This window comes from Acromyrmex echinatior, chromosome 11 (genome assembly GCF_024713525.1).
Source record: "Acromyrmex echinatior isolate Ae372 chromosome 11, ASM2471352v2, whole genome shotgun sequence".
NCBI classification, from domain to species: domain Eukaryota; kingdom Metazoa; phylum Arthropoda; class Insecta; order Hymenoptera; family Formicidae; genus Acromyrmex; species Acromyrmex echinatior.
The window spans coordinates 4,427,273-4,448,019 of record NC_141862.1 but is presented as its reverse complement, the minus strand read 5'-3'; the positions used below and the strand labels follow the sequence as shown (position 1 = coordinate 4,448,019).

General features: G+C 32.0%; 1 long non-coding RNA gene across 1 annotated transcript; it reads right to left on the bottom strand.

Annotated features, from left to right (window-relative positions):
• Positions 1–12,434: 12,434 nt before the first annotated feature.
• LOC105147139 (uncharacterized) lies at positions 12,435–19,902 on the bottom strand. Its single transcript, XR_846276.2, has 3 exons — positions 19,099–19,902; positions 18,000–18,046; positions 12,435–15,410 (listed from the first exon to the last, which is right to left on the bottom strand). It is a non-coding gene; the product is annotated as an uncharacterized LOC105147139 (long non-coding RNA).
• Positions 19,903–20,747: the final 845 nt, after the last annotated feature.

Below are 20,747 nucleotides of genomic sequence, written 5' to 3'. Positions count from 1 at the left end.
ATATGGCCAGCGGTCGGTGATACATAGCGTTTCCGTCGGGGCCATTTCGTTTCAGCACGCGTATCGCGTGCAATCGCTACTTTCGTCGTCTCGGCCCGTGTATGCGTGCGCGTGTGTGCATCCCGTGAGGGTGCATCGGCGTACGCGTACGGACACACGCGACCTGTATATACCTTCGCGTGTACCCGTATGTGTAGCGTATATACATGTATTAGGTATGTACGAGTTTCAGGTTTCAGTAGCTGACATGTTCCTTCGACGCTCGCGATTCAGAGGCAATTACTTTGGAAGCATGACTCGACACGCGTGGTCCATTATATTCCCGGCTCGATTTCGACGTCGGAATTTTATTTTGTCGCAAGATGTTCGGGGTAACTTTCGCGAAAAGACGTGGTCAGTTAATTCAAAAGAATCTCTATAACTATAATCCTTATATGCCGCATTTATTTGCAATGTTAATATGCACATTGCACATAGATTCTTTTTTAAATAAATACTTAATTTTGTAAATTCATCGATTAAAATCTGAAATTTATCGCATATCGCACTTCATAAGAAAAATGGCACAAGTTAAAAATATACAATTTTTCAGGAGAGAAGGAAAAGAAAATTATATATTTTTAAATTAATCATTCATTGCAGTATTAGAAAAGAACCGCGAACACTTAAGAGGAAAGTTAAATAAAACTGACGATTATTATTTATTAATTAATATAATAGACTTTAGAAGAGTCTTTATTAAAAAATGCTCCAATTATTTAGCTTTGAATTAATATTTATATATTATTAATATAAACTATAATTTTAAACAAGAAATGAAATCTTTGTCGAGAATTACCGCGAGGCGAATCGGTTTTGTTTAAAATTATAGTTTATATATTTATAAGTATAGTATTATACAATAATAATATGTGAATCTTAATTATTATAATTTAAAGTCGACAGCCTTTGAATGAAGATTATAATATTACTATTATAATGAAACTAATACAATTAGTTAAAATTATCTTCTATAATAAATGAATATAATTGATAAAATCGTCAATTTTATTTAACATTTCCTTTAGATATGCGAAATTCTTTCCTTCTCGCACAGAAAAAAATGTTCTCGTTAAATTAACCAAAAAATGGTTATGATAACCAAAAATTTTGTTTGGCCGTACTAAAATGCCATTCTGATTATATCTTTTTGTTTTAATCAGAATTTTTCTCCAGTGCGCTTACATCAAAGTTATCGAAAATATACATATTAATGATCTTTACTTTAAACATCATTTGCGTTCTATGGTTACATATTATGGTGACGACATTAATTAAGCATATATCGGATGTTATCACCGAATGCGAGAATGAGAGGATATCACTACTCTGATATATTGCAATAATATCGTTGATTCGACGTTTATCCCATGTTAGCAATTTCCTCACTCTCCCCTAAATTATAGCTAACTAGTTAACTACAACTATAATTAGAATTAATCACAAATTACTTGTTTCAAATTTCAAACCTAGAAATAATGTAGATGAATATAATTTAATGTAGATGAATTTTGTTATAGTATTACGTTATATCCTTAAAACCCAGTTAGTGTTTTGATTTATGTCTTCTTCTAGATTTAATTCTTTTCTATTTTTTATTTGAATTCAACTTGGATCACTCTTTTTCTCTGATTGAAATCCAATGTATTTAGAACACAACCTACACATAATACGAAATTCAAAATATTTCAACTTTTGAAGATATGATATGTAATACATTTTTTCCAACCTTCTTATTAAGAAGTGTAGCAAACTATTTCATAAATTTACAGTATTAGTTCAGCCGTTCGTTTGCCCGTCCTATTATCCATTTGCGAGATTTCTTAAAAACGTCTTAATTTTTTCAAATTCTGTTTTCAGCAATAAATACAAGTTCCACTGAGGCAAAATAAATGTAAAGAGAGTCAAAGGTTATAGTCAACGAGATTTTTAGTATATAGTTAATATATAGTTTTTAATATATAGTTTTTTTAATAAATCATAAAAAATTTAAAATATTAATCTTTAAAAATTGTAGTATATTTCAAAATTCTTTCATAGTTACAAGTTTTTTGCTGCACTATTTCGTTAAATTGTTGCAAAGGGTTTATTGTTTATTAGGGACTAAATTATATCAAATTTGATAAAGTATTCTTATCAATGACTAAAACATCGCACTTTCAAAATTCCCCGATTAGTGTAATAATAGTGATAATATCCCCGATAATAAATGCCGCAGCAGCTCCACCATCATTCATGTCTTGATAAATTTATCGAGATCACTGAATTTGAAGGCTCTCTACGGGACCCAGAAACGAAGAGTGCGAGTGCAATTTCTTGCGACAGCAATTTCACACGAAACGTCCGATGTGCCGGTTCGATTGGATTCTTTCGAACCGAAATCAAGTAGCCGTGCTACTTCGGCATTGCACCTTCACACAGCGGCGCCGAGGGCATTGCTTCACGTAGCCGACGTGGAAAGACACCGGACCGCACTTCCGGTCACCGCACGTTGTTCGTAATACTCTCACACTGTCCTGCTTTCGTCCTGCTTTTATTTTACTCTCTTTCTGTGCTGATCTTTGACATCATAAATATCGGGATGCACGATATGTGAATAATCGGATACGTCAATAATGGAATATTGGCTATTATAAAGCCTATCTAAAGGCTTAGGATGCTCGCACAGAATGCTAGAGATTCGAATTAGATTCCCGGTCGAGATAATATTTTTTATAATAAATAAATTTAATTATAGATTTTCAAAATATTATAAGATTTTTTTTAACAGATGCCTATTAAACATCAAAATTTAATTGTGATATTATTTCAGTAGTTTAGCTGCGTCAATGCTTTAACTTTGATTCGGCGCGCAATTCAAAATAACTACGTGCGTGCGTGCGTGCGTGCGTGCGTGTGTGTGTGTGTGTGTGTGTGTGTAGTCTTCTTGGTTGTGTTTTCACATGTATTACGTCTAATAAAAGATTTTTGGCTGTATAATTTTTCTGAAGAAAACTCGATTACTAATCTCATTATATTGTTCCTTATCCGTGAGATGTATTTCCTTGAGAGCAAGAAGATGATAAAATTGTCTACAAAAATTAAACTTGGTTGGCACACTGCCGAGTGTGCGTCAATCAGCTCGAAAGTAGAGACTATTAATAAGAGTCATTATAAATTAACATTAAGGTCAGAGACGCCATTTTCGGCACAGTATTATAATTATGGTGTTATACACTGACTAATAGTTATTACGTTCCATTATTCACTACGAATATTGAAAACAAATAATTTCATTGATTGAGAAAATTTAGAGTCACGGAATATGAACAATCAATTTTCTATGTTAAAATAGCAAAGTCGTACAGCTGAATAAAATTAGCGATTATAGGTAATTTCATTTGTTGTAATAACACAGCAAATTTGTTAATAAAATAAAGATATGACTTTCTACGAAAATTAATATATAGATTAAAAATTTTAACAAACATGCTAAGATGATGTACACTTGCTACTAAAGAAAGAAAATTCGTTATATTAGCAATTTTTATTGTAACAAAGAATTACAATAATTGAATTGACATATTGATAATTGAGTACAAATATAATTTCTTTGTTAAATCATCAAATCTTTTTAGTTATAAATGCTGAATTAGCGCAGCAAACTATAGTTTTACTTAATCACCGATTATATTTTTTTCCGTGCAGTGAATAACTGAATGCAGTCAGCGTATATAGTTGTATTATAGTTGAAAAATGGCGACATTAATCAAAACTGAAGATTAGATTATTTCGACTGTTATTAGAGAATCCACTTTAAAAGCGTATACTTGAAAAGAAACGAGAGAAAAAGGAAGAAAAGAGCGTTACTTATTTCGCGTTTTAAAATTTTCTTAAGTGCGAAAAATACAATATGTATGTAAAAAAGAAGAAGAAATACACATCAAAATTAAGAAAAGTGGGAAACGGAAAACGAAAAGAATCAAAGTGAGACAGAAAAAGGAGAGAATACGAAGATCATCGATGATGGTAGTGATCCTGGCACCGAGCCTCCATTGAATTTGTCGCAAATAAATAGACATTGTATATAACGCTGCCCGCCCTTTTTGCGTCGGATGACGGTGGTGACGGCGGCGGCAGCGCGGGAGTGATCGGTCGATGTCAATGGACCGCGAAATCCACGCTGGTCGGCGCGGCGTTGTGATGCGAGAGCGAAACGATTGAGAAATACGGTTCGAGATCAGGGATATAAATACCGAGAGAGAGAAAGAGAGAGAGAGAGGAAGGGAGGGAGGGAAGAAAAGAGAGGGGGAAGGAGGAGAGAGAGAGAAAGAGGAGAGAGAGAGTGAGATAAAGATAAAAAACGATCGACGAGCTGCACGTAACAGAGACGCGAGTTTCCTGTCGCTGATTCGGTTCGTGTATGTCTATCCCTATAGTTCCCCTCTTCATGTAGAACTGTGCGATGCCCCTTTTTTTGATAGAAAGAGAGATCAAGCGATTTAATGTTTTAACGAGCTTTTTTTAAGGCCGAGTTCCGTTACGGCTTCGTGGCGTAAATTTTCGACCGCGAATAGCGCGCGTGATTGCAGAAAATATGCAGTTAGCGAACTTGCGCAGAAATCATGGAAATTCATGCGAAAAAAATTTTCCCGCAAAATAACATTTTGCGCAGCGATCTGGTTACCTGTTTAATAATATTAATAGTACTGTCGTTAATAATCAAAAATAAATCAAATAAAAATAAAAAGCCTTTGAGAGCCAAACTGGATGTTGTTGCGTTTATAATTTATTGAATATAACAATATAATTAAACGTTTCGATCCATGGCTAGAATCTTTTTTAGCACATACATTAAAAACATAAAATATACATAAAATTGATTAAACAATTAAATTATATATACAATCATTAAATTGTGTTTAAGATTACAAAAATTATTTTGTTCGTTATTATGTGAATTGTGAATAAGATGTGATCTGAATGAAAGTAGTTAACTCGCATTCATATTCAATAATGTCCATTAAATTTCTAAATATATTAAATAATAAAACATGGCAGTTTAAAGGTGAGCATATCATATGACAGCATGTTTGTCATGGATCTAATGAGATCAAGTGTCAAGCAACAACTCAACAAGACACTCGATAAATTAAAGAAAAGAGGGAAGCTTCAAGTCTTGAAAATTAAAGTAGTATAAGGGATTTAAAAATTCCATGTCACTTTGTACGTTCAAGCCATTTTTTGTTTATGTATAAAAATTATTTCAGATATATCAGTCGTTTGTTTAAAAAGCTTTCTTTTTATCTAGAATTTTTTATATTTTCCTAGTCAAAATATTGTGTGCAAATTTCAATCTATGCTCAGTAATTACGGAATGTTGTATCATTTTTCAATTAATATGGTTCTTAAATTCTTTAATTCTTAAGGTCTTTAATTCTTATTTTTAACATTCTGTTGGTTTAACCCCATATGCATTGCAATTCTTGCAATTAATTCTGTAAATAACGTTTGTGATAAAATGAACTAGACGTTTATCCTTAAGTACTTTGGTAAACTACATAGTTTATTAACCCCCGTATATGCTATTCGTATCATGCTATTCGAATCATTCTTAAAAAAATTTTTTATTTTCTCAGATACATTAGTCATGAGATAGAAAAGTATCGTCTTTCATGATCTTTGTTCTGATTCAAGAATAAATCATTTGCAATGAATGTTATAGAGCAGCGAAAACTCTGTAACTCTGTATTATAAGAACGTTGTTAAAAATATCAAACTATGACAACCAACTGATTTAACTTATATTTTGTCTCGATGACTAAGATCCTTGGATTCTTGGAGTTGAAAGAATGACTTATTTTTCAATTATCCCTAGGATAACTCCGCCACACTAGGATTTACGTTGCAAAAGTTAATAAAAATAGAAGAAGTGGAGAAAATTTTCCCGCAACTACTTTGTTGTGTACTTTATGTTATATTAGTATTGTGTTATGATTTCAGTTTCTTACTGTTAATATTAATGAAATTATTTTGAGTCGATTTGTCACTGTGTTGAGTAGCGCCATCATAAATTATAATCTCCATAAAATGATTACTGTAGGACGTGCAAAAGACTTAATGGTTATTTTGTGATGAGTGTAGAGGCATAGTAAATCATGTTGCATAAAACAAAATACAAGTACTTTGCTCTTGTATTCTTTGTTTAGTTCGTTGTCTTGTGTATCCCATCTGTTTGGGATATACGGCATTTTTAGCGGGCAGGATTTATGCCTAAGGTATACAAAATGGGCAGATTGAATTCAGTGTACTAAATGCAATAAACGCATTACATGAAATATGTAATACTCATGTCATATTACTTGTAATACATGTGAGAGGATTGTAATTATTATTTATTACTTCATGTACATATTTATCATTTTCTTATTTCTTAATAAAATTTTATGCATTTTATAAGTTATTGTGTCATTTTACAACTTATTTATATGCATTTGTAAATTTTTTATGAGCCGTACATATCCCCCTTCTCCCTATGAGTAGCCATATATCTCACCCCTATAAGATATACGGCAAAAATACAAGGATTAAAAAAGTTCATTGTTTAATACAAAATATAAATATTTCGGATTATCTAATATTTTTTCATAATAATAGACAGTACAAAATTTTTACTGATATATTCGTTCACTTTAAATATAGTAAATAATACATAGTAATAATAAAGTTTTTGATTGGTAGACTTATATATCGGAGTTACCCTATATGTATAATTTTTTCAAGTTCTGTTTTTGACTCTCTCTCTCTCTCTCTCTCTCTCTCTCTCTCTCTCTCTCTCTCTCTCTCTCTCTCTCTCTCTCTGTGTGTGTGTGTGTGTGTGTGTGTCAAAAACAGAACTTGAAGAAATTAAGCCGGTTTTTTTTAGAAATCTTGCAGACGAACAATCAGAAAAAACTGATGGACAACACCGTAAAATTATAAAATAGTTTGCAGTATTTAATAACTGTACCATATGATTAAAAAATTACTGCTAATAGCACTTTATCTCTTTAAATTAATTAATCAATCTCTGTAGGAACTCTGTACGAAAATCAATAGAACACGTGCGCATTACTCCAGATCGACGTAAGCAATTCGTGAGCAATACTCGTGGGACGACAGTTAGAACTTAGGAATTACGGGAAAAGTTTTATTGACCGGAACGAGCAGCGACGCACGTAATGATGAGACATTAACATGTGCTTTGATTAAGTATCTGCGATTTAATCAAATCGACCGTTACGCAAAGTTTGTCGTCTCTCTGTTGCGCTCTTGAGGATTCGGACGTGGCCCGACTGCGCGAGTCAACGCGCCGCGATCCACAGCATTCCTCACAATTTACCTAATAGCACGTCGCTAGAATTTTGATGGCCATTATCATCTCACAAGGGTGTTCTCGAAATTTGCGGCTTGTATGAGCGTAATCCCGCTCGACCTGTGGCCCGCGTCATAATTAGTAACTGCGTTTAATGCGTTGCACAATACGTGAAGTGTAGCAACTGCGAGAAAAGTTTGGATGTAAAAGCGACAAGTGAAATAATGACGTACGGGATTAAATCGTCAAGCGCTTAATTCGCGAAAAGGGTTCGTGTTAATTTTGGTTAGAGGAAATTATTTCTTTTTTGCGAATAGGAGATGTCAATTTTTTTATTTATTTTATTTTTATAGATAAACAAATATATAAAATGAGACTCGAAAGAATCTATCAGTAAAAAATATAAAAAAGCCCGTCAGAGCCTACATCAGCTGTTTGAATGCACAGAAAACACTTTATTCTCGTGTAAATGTAACAAAACGAATCAAATATAAACGTTTCGATCCTTCAATTCTTATCAATATAAAATATAAATCTAAATTACAATACATAAGTAACGCAAATCTCAAGACGGCGACAATTTAGCTTGTTCTTCATCCAAATGCCAAATTAGCTATGTAATGAATGGCTAAATGATTATCAAAAATATTAACTTATGCAATAATAATATAAAAACTTACATAAAATAAAATCGGAGTCAAATATATGTATTGCGTCAAAAAGTAGAATCACATCAAATTGTCAAATTTACTATGTAGTCTTCTAAAGAAAAAACGAAAAACGAACAATTAGAAAATTATTAAAATCATTAATTAATCTGAATTTTAATTTTATTAACTTACATGTAAGCGTTTCTCGTGACTCAACGTAAAGATCTTGTAGTGTCGACAGTCCAAGATGAAATGAGAGTCATAATAATAAAGTCACATAGTTATTGAAATAAAAATAAAAATAAGAACAAAGAGGGGAAACAACTTCACGATTCCATAAACAAATATAGTAGTCGTTCATATAAGTTGTTTCCCCCCTTTGCTCTTATTTTTATTTTTATTTCAATAACTATGTGACTTTATTATTTTGACTCTCATTTCATTTCTGTTGGCACTACAAGATCTTTACGAATCACGAGAAACGCTTACATGTAAATTAATAAAATTAAAATTCAGATTAATGATTTTAATAATTCTCTAATTGTTCGTTTTTTATTTTTTCTTTTGAATGACTACATAGCAAATCTAACAATTTGATGAGCGATGTGATTCTACTTTTTGACGCAATATATTTGACTCTAGTTTTACTTTATGTAAGTTTTTATATTATTATTGTATAAGTTAATATTTTTAATAATTTGGCTATTCATTATAGTACATATATAGCTAATTTGGCATTTGAATAAAGAAGAACGAGCTAAATTGTCGAGAATCACCAACTTAAGATTTGCGTTACTTATGTAAATTTAGATTTATAATTTATATCGATAAGGACCCAATGAAAGATTGATACGTTTATATTTCATTCGTTTTGTTACGTTCACATGAGATTAAAGTGTTTTCTATCCGAACAGCTGATATAGGCTCTGATGGGTTTTTTATATTTTTTATTGGTTTATTTCTATAATAATAAAATTCTGATACACTAACAAGGGGAGGAACATAAATAGAAATACGCCATTGAAATACAATTTATTGTAAATGATAATTCTTTTTGTCCATACATACACTCGGGAATAGTTATCTAATTTTTTTTTACGTAAGCGATTACATGGGGTGCTTTTATACTGTACTTAAAATCATTATCATTAATTGCTACATATTGTATATTATTGATTGTTTTCTAAATTATTAGTATTTGAGAACATTATGAATATTGATTTAATCGAACCATAATTTTCTGAAAAAAGGAAGTAGAAACATAACATTAACAAATATTAAACAGAATAAGCATGTTAATTATGACAATACTTGTAACAAAGATTTTAATTTAATGTAATGCTTTTTCGACAAAATTGTATATTGAAAAGTTCATAAAAAATAGTTATTAAAAAAGAAAAAAAACAATGATATTACATATTACAACAATTCATATTTGTTGCTACTGAGGTACAAAAATACATAAGGTCCCGAATTAAAAAAAAAACCATTAAGATCTTAACTTTACTTAGGATCTTTTAGTTTCTTCAAAAAAATTATTAATACAAAAATTAATAATAAGTATAAAAATGTTGTAGTTACTGAATCAATTAATTAGAGTAACAGAGATTAAGAAAAGTATAAAATAAATTAAATATTACTATGCTTTAGGATCAATTTATCATATTACAATAATTTATCATGTGCTCCTCGCCGTGATAAAGTGAATGGCAAGGTTTAAATGTTGGCATAACAATGGTCCAAGACATGGCGATAACCCGCAAACCTTTCGGCACCTCCGATCAATCAATTTATTTTCTGATGCATAGACTGTATAATTGTATGTATACACAGTTGGGATTAATGTAAATTCTGACCGTTAGAGTACTAGTCAACGCTACTATCCTGCATTGTCGAGGCACGAAAATGTATTAATCTAAACATTTATATCATATATGCATTGAAAAAAAGAAAGAATCCACTGATCCTGGAATATAATTTTTAATTGTTTTTTAAATTATCTCATCCTGCTTGACGAATCGTTTTTCATTCCAATTTCAAAATTTTTATATTTATTGCTAATTTTTGATAGGGCTAAAGGATCTGAAAGATTTGGAATTCTCTCTTTCTCTCTCTCTCTTAATGTGGACGCAAGGAATTGCTATTTACAACAAACCACAATTCAAAAACATGTTTTCATTTCTGATTTTTTCTTATAAATATTTATTTGCAATGTGTATTGTGTAAAATTTATTCATTATGTAATAATTTCGAACCTGAGAGATGCGATAATTAACTTATTCTTTAATGTACGATACATTTATTTACTGTGTGCTTTCTGGACTATATAAAGTTACAATGGATAGAAATATCTGTATAATAGGATTGATAAATTTTCTAGGTAAAAAAAAATGGATTCGTTTATCATACGCGATAATTGAACAGAGTCAATTATCGTATTCGTTAGGTCAAATTAATTTGTATTTGTGCGAAATATTGCAACAGGTATATGAAGTTATTTTTGTGCAATATTTATTTTATTATCGTTTTTTTTATCCATGTTTATTGACTCTCGCAAATATAGTTCCGTTTATTATGCCATCCATTGCACGTATCTCGACGTTGCATGCAAATTGACGAGTACAAAAATAAAAATTACTCATATGATTAGCCACCAGCAGATGCGCGTGAAATCGAAGATAACAATGTAATTCATTTATGCTCACGTAATCAAAAACTTGCATATATCAACTTTTACATTTGAGACAATATTCTGATTTCAGATTATATGTTAACAAACACGTTTTCCATTTTTTTCATTGCAGAAATCACGTCGATAGAAGTATGAATGATATTAGATTTCTCTTTCTTGAAATTTGTGAGAGAAAGAGAGAGGGAGGTGGAGGGGGAGGGGGAAGAGAGAGAGGGAGAGGGGAGGGGATTTTCATATACAACCTTCGTGCGATTAGCAATTTAGGTGAGCTACAGTCCGACAATCAGGGAACGCTTATTCTCGAGGCTCGCGATTCGAGGTGTCGAATTTTCGAGATAGGCTTCCGTTTTGCGCGACCCTCCAGGGTTTTGTGGGTACATTCCGCCTTTCTCGCGAACGGCCGCCGGCTCATATATTTCACGGCGGTGCGCAGTAACTAACAATTCGTAGTTTGCGGCTCGCCGCTATATTTTCGTCAGTTCATTCCCACGGGGCACTCAAGAATCGCCGATTTATTGCCTAGACCCCCTCCCCTTGCTCTACCCCTTCCTCTTTCTTCTTTTCTGCCTCGCCGATGTCTGGACTCCTGGCTTTCTCGCGTAAAATCGCCTCTGGTATCTTATTATTCAGGGATAATCACGTTCGGGATATAAGATAGGAGAACGAATAAAAATTCTCTTTCGTTTGTTTTGTTTAATGAATGATTACACTTAACAGTTTAAATAATTACTTATTAGCGCTTAAGAAGAGCTTTACGTTTGAGGAGTCAAAAAATTAATTTTTTAAATTGCTTTTTTGGAAAACTTATAGTTTTAAGAATATCTCACAAAAACATTTTTTTGGGAGAAACGAAAATTTTTCAAGATATACGAGATAAAATGACGTGGTGGTTTGGGATCTCTTCATTGATTCAAATAGCGTGTGCCAACCAATTGTCATAATCGGCGTTCGCCATTATATTCAACCTTTCGATATCATTTTAGAACGTTTTTATTCTATAACGTTTTTTTAATGAATCATTAAATTCATTGATGCGAGTCGTTAAATCCATTAACAGGATGTTTGCTCCTAAACACATTTACTCTAAAGCAGTAGTAGGAATCGCAAATTTTCTAGCAGTTTGTATCTTTAATTCGACGTCCATCTCAAGTGGAGTATCGTGCATCCACAAGCTCAAAGGATTGCTATTCGAGAGGAGAGAGCAATACAAAATGATTTTTATAAAGTAGAGGAAGATTATGATCCTGGAATAGATAATGGAATAGTATGGAATAAATGATGAGTTCAAAAATTTTGACATATTATAGCAAAAAAGTTCAAAAAATTTCTTATTATAAAACTTTAAACGCGTTTTTTTCGAAACCATGTTTTTCGAATATAGTGATCACAATTCCAAAAAACTTATTATAGCTCGACTGATTTCTATTTTTACGGTTATACTCAGAAAACATGTCATTATCGCTTGAATTAGAATTAATAGTCTACGTTAATTTTTTTTTATTTTTTGGAAGGTCAAGTAAGAGGACAAAACTGAACAAAATTCGATTTATTTCTTTAAACTGTCGCCATTTTGAAAATATGCGTACAATATTAATTTAAGCGAGAATTACAAATGCATTTATTAAAAAAAGTTCTATTTTTTTGCTTTCAGACCTACGATACGACTTGTATATACCTTGATCACCGTTTGACCATTCGCGATTAGGTCTAATTTTAGTGCCATTTCATCACTACTCTATAAAAAATTGACATTACAAAAAATATTTTTTTATACGCACATTTTTTTATACATTATACGCACTTTCTAGAACTGTATCAGTCTTTAAGTATACCTAAATTTTTATTCATTAAAAAAATTCTCAAAAAATGCCTTTAAAATCGGCGCTCAAACGTAAAGACTCCCTTAATACGTGATATTAGTGTTTGCATAAACAAAAAAATTGTAAAACACGGATAATCTGATATGTATCAAAACAGAATACGAAGAGTTACCTATATAATAGATACGATAGAGCAAGTCTTTTTCGGCTTTTTCTATAGGGCAAGCAATAATGTTTATGTTTTTAAACAGCGCAAATTCAACATTTAAAGATTCGTGCAATATGAGTGAGCACGTTATTGCAAAGAGAAAAATAGTTTACTGTTATAGTTAAAGCTTTTGTATTATAACTGAAATAGAAATTGACAGAGTAGCACTGCTCTATCCATAAGTGTACAATATAAAATTAATAAGATTAAATTTTTCATTGTACAAAGAATAAAAGAACGGATATAGAAACATATTTGAAAACGCGTAATTTTATGCGTACAAAATAAAAATATATTTGCTTCTTTCGATGATCGCAATCGTGAAATCTCTCGTGAGCGATATTAGTCTGTTGCGGCGTAAGTTTTGGGGGATTGTACCGTCTGGATCTTCGAACTTTTCAATTATCGATGTGGCACAAGACGTGCTATGTTCTCAAGAGTCATCACCTCCACTCCGCCAGGGAGTATCTCATTCGACGTGAGAAAATGTTGGATTATTTAGAAAAGAGGCTTTTATCGCGCCAGGGGGAAGATAAAGTCGTGGGAGCGTAGAGGAGGAGAGGGACAGAAGCTCGTGATCGACCGGCTATAACACCATACCTCTCATTCTCTTGGGAAGGACTACGGTGTGAGAGTGTAAATTACAGCTTCCTCGGCAAGTCTGACGGCGGCTCTCGCGCAGACTTGAAGTATTTGTTGAACCACAGAACCGTCGGCGGCGGCATCTCTCTTTTATACGGCGTACACGCCGCGCGAACTGCCGGAATACTTGAGCATATAATTTATGAGTAAAATAAACTCGCCAACGAGCCATGAATATCTTCGGCGGCGTAAATTCCACGCTACCTACAGACACGAAACGAGTGCGACGACTTGCCGTCGTTGGTCATCGTTGTGGCCAGAGACAGTGCTAGAGTATTTGGCGCTCCCCGCAAATTTTAAGTTAGCGCTCTACATGTAGGGTTTTTAATTAGTTATCAAATTTCAAACCTACAACTTACAGCCCAAAACTAACGAACATTCTGAAAACTTTTTTTCTTTCGATGGTATCTAGAGATGTGTTCGTAACTAAGTTTTCTTTTGTTCAGATGTTCAAAACTTTTAAAGCACGCCAAATTTATGCGCGATTCGCGATTCAAAAACAGCTGTGCAAGATTTACACTGCTTCGAATATTTGATATGATAATCCAATATCTAATAGAAGAATTGATTTCCTAAAATGTAAAGACAAAAATGTCAATAAACATTGCATATAATGTCTTTACACAGTAATTACTACTTGTGTAAAATATTTGTTAAATATTTGTTAAAAAATTAAATTAAATTTTTAAATTTAAAGAACTAAACAAAAAAAAGTTACATTCGACTATTTACCAACGCGTATATCTCTATTTAAATCTTGTAGAACAATTATTTAAAAAAAAAACGATGAATATTATGAAAGGAAGAAAAAAGTTGAGAAAAAAAATTGCGAAAATCAAAAGATATATATCGATATACACTTGACGATATATCGATATACTTGATGATTACTAAGATTGAGATTTTTTTTGTAAGAATTTCAAAATGCATGAAAGAGTCACGAATCATAACTATTTGCTTTGTAATGCTGCATAGTTCAAGACATTTTATGTATTTTGTAATTTATTGAAAAAATGTATTTCAATCTCATTCAGTACAATATAGTACTGTCAGGCGCCCCTAAAACATGGCGCCCCCTCCCCCCCCTGCTGTGCCAAACTCGCTTACCGTGTTTCGCTGGCCCTGGTTGTGGCCTTGTCGTCATCATTGTCGTTGCAAGTAAAGGTGCGTTATAACGCGAACACATTTTTACCGTGTCGCGATGTAATCAGTTTCGTTGTTCCACAGGAAAAAAAATTAAGCCACAGTATTTCTGAATGTCGTATTGTGTTCCGTCGAAGTGAAAAAAATATACGATATGAGGATTGTAAACCAATTAAAGTAACTGTACCTGATTTGTCTAAACTTTGTGGCTTATCTAAGCTTTGCAACTTTTTCTAATTTTTTGTTGGATTTAAAATTAAAACTGGTGATTAAATTCAAAAGAAGGACATTTCAGAACATTAACAGAAAATATAAGATATTTCCAAATATTTGTACAAAGATTATATTTGGGTAAAGATTAAAAAGAGATATCTATTTAGCATTGAGATCATACTGGATACACATGTACTCAATATAGTCTAAGTATATGTTTTCTTCTTTTTTAAAAAATGTTCGACGGAAAATAAAGTGATCTATCATGTTTCTTTTACAAGTTTATAAGTTTATTAACGTATTGACATGTTTATTGACATACGAGTATATAAGAGTACATAAAAAACTATTTTCTAAACTTGTTTACATATTTATTTGTCTACTTATCTTCATGATGTTTTGTACACACGATTGATACGCGAAATTTTATCTCCTCGCGATTGGGCGTGGTCGAGAATTAATACTGTTCTTCTTTCTATTTGATTAAGATATTTATTTGTTCGTGAATACAGAATACGGTGGTTTGCTTGCATGGTGACAACGGCAAGGAACAGAATGACACCGTTAGCCGGCAAGATGCGCTCATGGCCGTCGAACAGTTCCAGTACCGCACGAGCGACTCAATCAATTACAGCTCTCGATTCGGGGCGAATCGCGTTTGTGACAAGAGCTGGCGTCAGGCACCAAATAAAAATCAAATCATTGTACTAAACAGGTTTAGCAGGTGGATTACAATGGTTTAGAATAATAAAAATACAAAAAAAAACGTTATAATCAATATGTATACATTCAATATGTCTAAGTTGTCTTACTTATTGATTATTACTTTTTATAGAATTCACTTTCTTTATACTGAGGAAAATATAATCAATTTTAATAAATATTTAATTCCACACACATACTGCCAACTAAACATTTTTATTTACAGTAAATAAATGTTTGTTTAATAAAAAGAATAATTGTCAAATCAAATTAATGGTTCTTGTAGCAAATAAATATATCTTTATATTTAATAAATATTTAATTGGTAGTATTTAACTAAATATTTATTAACACATTGACTATATTTTTTTTTAAATATATAAACAGAAATATTTGTGACAAAAATATATTTTTATTGTTCAATGAGTAAAATGTCTAAAATCGACAGAGAAGAGTTTTTTAAGAAACATCTCCAAAATATTTCATAAAGAACACTGAAAGACATCTTAAAATTATCTTATACATCGATTTTATCCATTTGTTCAGCAATTTTTAGAAATTAATATCTCGTTAATTATTGCGAAAATTGCATAATGGTAGAGGACTTTTCGATTAGGTTTTTATTAGGAATAGCACTGTATGATTAGTGAGCGTTATTTACCCCGTATATATGTTTATATATATGTGCGTGCGTGCATGCGTGTGTACATATATATATATATATATGTCCCATTTAAATATCTTTTCTCGTCACATGAATAGTCATCAGGGAGTAAAACCGTGAGAAAAGAACGGACACGGCTCGCAAATATGTAAGCGCAACCGCATTCATAAATTGCAAACTAGACGAACCATCGCGCGTTTCTGCTGGCCGCTATCGGTCGACCCCTTCGCTTCGGAAAGTGTTACGGCGTAATAGAAACCGACGCGATAACGTTATCTGCCACGCGCTCTGTCTGCGGCGGAGTGATTAATACGAGGCCGCCGCCGACGTCCATCCCGTTTCTCGATTCGCCGCAGCGCGGCGGGGGAGAGAGAGAAGGAGACGTTTATTTCCAAAAAGGAGCAACGAAGGATTATCGGGAGGGGTCATAAATCCTCCGTTCCAGGATGGTGAGAGACGAGAGCGAGAGCGAGAGCGAGGGCGAGCCGAACTCTACGAATCCTTCGAGGCACTTGCCCTCGAAATGCTACACCTGCTGTTGAAAAATATTGGAACGAATTAGCGCGCTAATTCAAGGCGTCTCTAATCGCCCTTCTCGTATTCTCGTAACGAAGATAATTGTAGCGATAATTCCGTTACAATGACACGGAATTAATTTGTCGCGCTCGCACTAATTAGATCGGACGGTGCAGAAAGGACGTGCGACAACTTTCTTGTGAGTGTAATAGAAGAAGATTAAGAGCATAGGAACGTTTCGGGAAGTCATTTTATTTAAGTTTGGAAATGTAGGATAATTAGAAAATTTAACTACGAAAATTTTTAATATGAATTAAAGCTATGTGCTTTATTTTACAAACTTATTAACTATCTGCATTGAGAAAAGAATTATTGGTATTTACAACCATAATATATGATTGGTCCAAAACAATAAATTATAGTTAACCCTCTCTGTGCACCATAAACGGGGGGAGGGGGAATCATTTGTAATCAGGCAATTTTTCAAATCATGCATATTTTGAAAACAATTAAGTATGGGCGCGCCGTTCTGCTCCTTAAAAATTTGTGGAGTGGGGTAAGATGCCTATATAAAATTCCTGCAGTGGGCGTCATTTTCTCACTAAGAGCGAATATTCGAAATCAAGCATGGAACAAATGACCTTTGTTCATCACGGTGAGGGTTAAGGTGATTTAGAGTGCCGAAAATTTGAGAAGCCTAGGGCCCGCCCAAAATTATAAATATCTGCATAATTTGGATAAAATATTAAAACTATCTGTATATCTTAATGAAATAGTATGAAACATACGATATGATAAATCAAGAGCTGCATCTTCATCGAACGAAAACAAGGTGAGATCATATTTATTTTTCGAGGTTAAATTTATATGCAAGTTTATGCATATTTTTCCAAATTAATTTACTTTTTTATGACCATTAAATCGTAATTTTTTAAACTATTATAATCTCTTTTTAAGAAAAAAGGTTATCATGGAGTAAGATTTGAGTACGTTTAGTCAAAGAAGTATCTCTGAATCTTATCTGTCATTAAGTTGTAGTGAAAAGTTACATTTACAACATTTTTTTCTCTCTTATTTCTTTGTTAATTTCCTTTTATCATAAAATTTTGCACAATTTCGGTACTTCATTATATAAAAAAAAATTTCTATGTTTATTCGATTTAAAGAACCACCTTAAATAGGAATTACAACTATTTTTATAGTAATGTAGACACCCACAATTGTAGTACTCCTTTACAGAATTGATAATTTATATATACATATATGTATATTTACATATACATATACATATTTGTTGATAAAACTATACATATAGTTATTATCACTAATATTATAGCAGTAATAATTATAATTATGGCAACATATAATTGTACTCACAAAAATTCCAAAAATGTTTTCTCTCAATTCGGAACTGATGTCAAAATCTGTAACATAGTCAAATTGACGCTAGATTTGCAAGATTCATTCAAATTAGATTAATTAAAGGACACAAATTAATTTCAAAGAGCTAAAACGTAACACAACATGTGAAAAAAGAATGAATATTAATCCTTTAGTGCCATTCCTAATAATGTGGCACATTCAAGGTTTCTTTTATTTAATGCCATGACTTTTTTGTATATTTAGGTGTTCGTATATTTAACTATCGTTCTTGTTTTGTGTTTAATAAACAATGAGGATAGGCGTGATAATGCTGACAGTATGCTTCCAAACACAATCTTTGCTTATTACGGTTCCTTGATGACTGGCGCGGTATTTCGGTTAAAACAATATATTATAATACGTTTATTTTATGTTTAATTTTTTGTTTTAGTTTTATATTTCTTACAATACTCAGTGTGATAGAAATATGAGAAAACGATGTAGAGTAACATCGAAAGGCTAAGTACATTTTAATAAGAGTAATAAAAACTAATAAAGACTGTGGGAGTCAACTCAGTTTACTCAGTAACGATTATCTTATTATCTTATTTATTAAATTTATTCCATAAACTTTGATATAATTTCGAGGAGCGTAATCATAATATAATAGAATTTTAACGTTTCAACTACTCTTTGAATCATCTTCAGAATGAATTATTCATTGTTAGATAACAAATTCTTGTGCCGTAATCAAATTTTCTATGTAATGTATGGGTTTCCCAACAGTAGACAAACTATTGGAATCACAACATAAGCGCCACCATCCATTATATACAATTAAAATTACATAGATAACGAAAATTTTTATATAGGCAATATAAGATAATCGCACTGTTAATTGCATTGACTTCCACAGCTTTTATTACTTTTTATTATTTTAAATTTATGGAATCCTTGCTTTTATTAAATTTAATAAGAATAATCCAAATTTTCAGATGTAACATAAAAATAATAAAGGAAAATAATAAAGAAAATTGAATTGTTTGATATTTGTTACAAAGATATTTATAATTGATTTATAATAGATCCGGAGAGTTAAAAAGTTAAAATTAACCTCGTGATTTCTTTCCCAAGATAATAAGATGATTGGAAGCCTAATCAAACACCTTGCGCTCAATCACACGGAACAGATCCTCCCATAATCGTCACGCTATTCGCGGAGCGAACAACTACGGAGGATAACGATAATCACGTTAAATCACAGCGCGTGCTCGTTTGATTAGTCTCCGTTTGATTCCTTCTTCCTCGGTGAGTGATCGTTACTACCCACGATCTAAACAGCCGGTGCGCTGCACTCACGAACTGTCAACACGCAAACAGACATGTGCGACGTTGACGTCGCATCCGCGTCCTTTGTGTGTTGATCAGCGCGCGATTACGACTGCATTCGCCTCATGCAATAGTCCCACTGCCAACCTACGCATCGCTAATCTCATGAAATTGATGAAGCACACAGAGGGGCTTCTTTACGCGAGTGTGCGAAATAAATATTAAGTAATTAGATACATACACTAAAAGGAAAGTTTTTATGAGTATAATTGTATGATGGTAATACAATTATGATTAAACTGAAAAATTGTTATTTGTTACTCTAACTACATGTTAAATTACTTCTTTGGACTCTTTGGAATGGAATCTCGCTTTAAAAAGTGAAAATTAAATTGGTCTTGAAAAAAAGCAGCTCAATTTTTAAGAATGAAAAGATTAATTCTAAAAGTTTTAGAGATTATAATTATGATTATTAGCTATAATGTATATGTGTAGTTTAGTATAATAATTGTACAATTCTGTTAACAAATATACATATATATAGGATCCGACGAGACTTCTGCCAAACACTTTTTGTAGATAGAGCGGACTCAACTGAGTCGAAAAGTCCTGTACCATTTTGCAATTTTCGCAATGATTAACGAGATATTAATTACTAAAAATTGCCAAATATTGGTTTTCAACAATTTTTTACTCAAATACTACCAACTTTACTAAAAAAACAGCATGAGACAAAAATTTTCTTTTATTTTCTTCTCATAGAGCTTTAAGAATTTTTTCAGAATTTTTCATCAACTTTATAGTACTGCATTTTCATAATGGCAACTATTAATGTTCGTAATGGCATATTTTTACCAACATGAGAAAATACGATATTAAAAAATTTTGAAAAAATTCTTAGAACTTTATAAGAAGAAAATAAGCAAAATTTCTCTTTACCGTTATCATATCGAAGGAATATGTTAATAGATTTCATTAAAAATATTGAAAACAATTTTAGATTCTTGAAATCCACGAACATTCTGAACATTAGAAATTTATCAATTCCGATACTGAGAAAATTTTTTTCTTCATCTTTGTTGAATAATACTGTTACAAAAAGAGAATCTCGCGCAATTTATTAAAAATAACCCTAACATAATTTTTACGAAGGCAGATAAAGGGAATGTAACAGCAACTTCGGATAAAAATATGTATATAGATAAAATCACACAAATATGCTGACAATGAGTGATCTAGATTACATTTATACGAAATTGCTGAAAAATTCACTTAATAAATTATTAAAAAAGTTCAGGATTTACTCAAAAGATGGAAAAGTAAAAATTATATCTCGAAATCAACTTACAAAAAAATAGCAATTAGCGAGAATAATTTACTGAGAGCACACGCATTATCGAAGGTACATAAAGAGGGAATACCTTTCAGAATCAT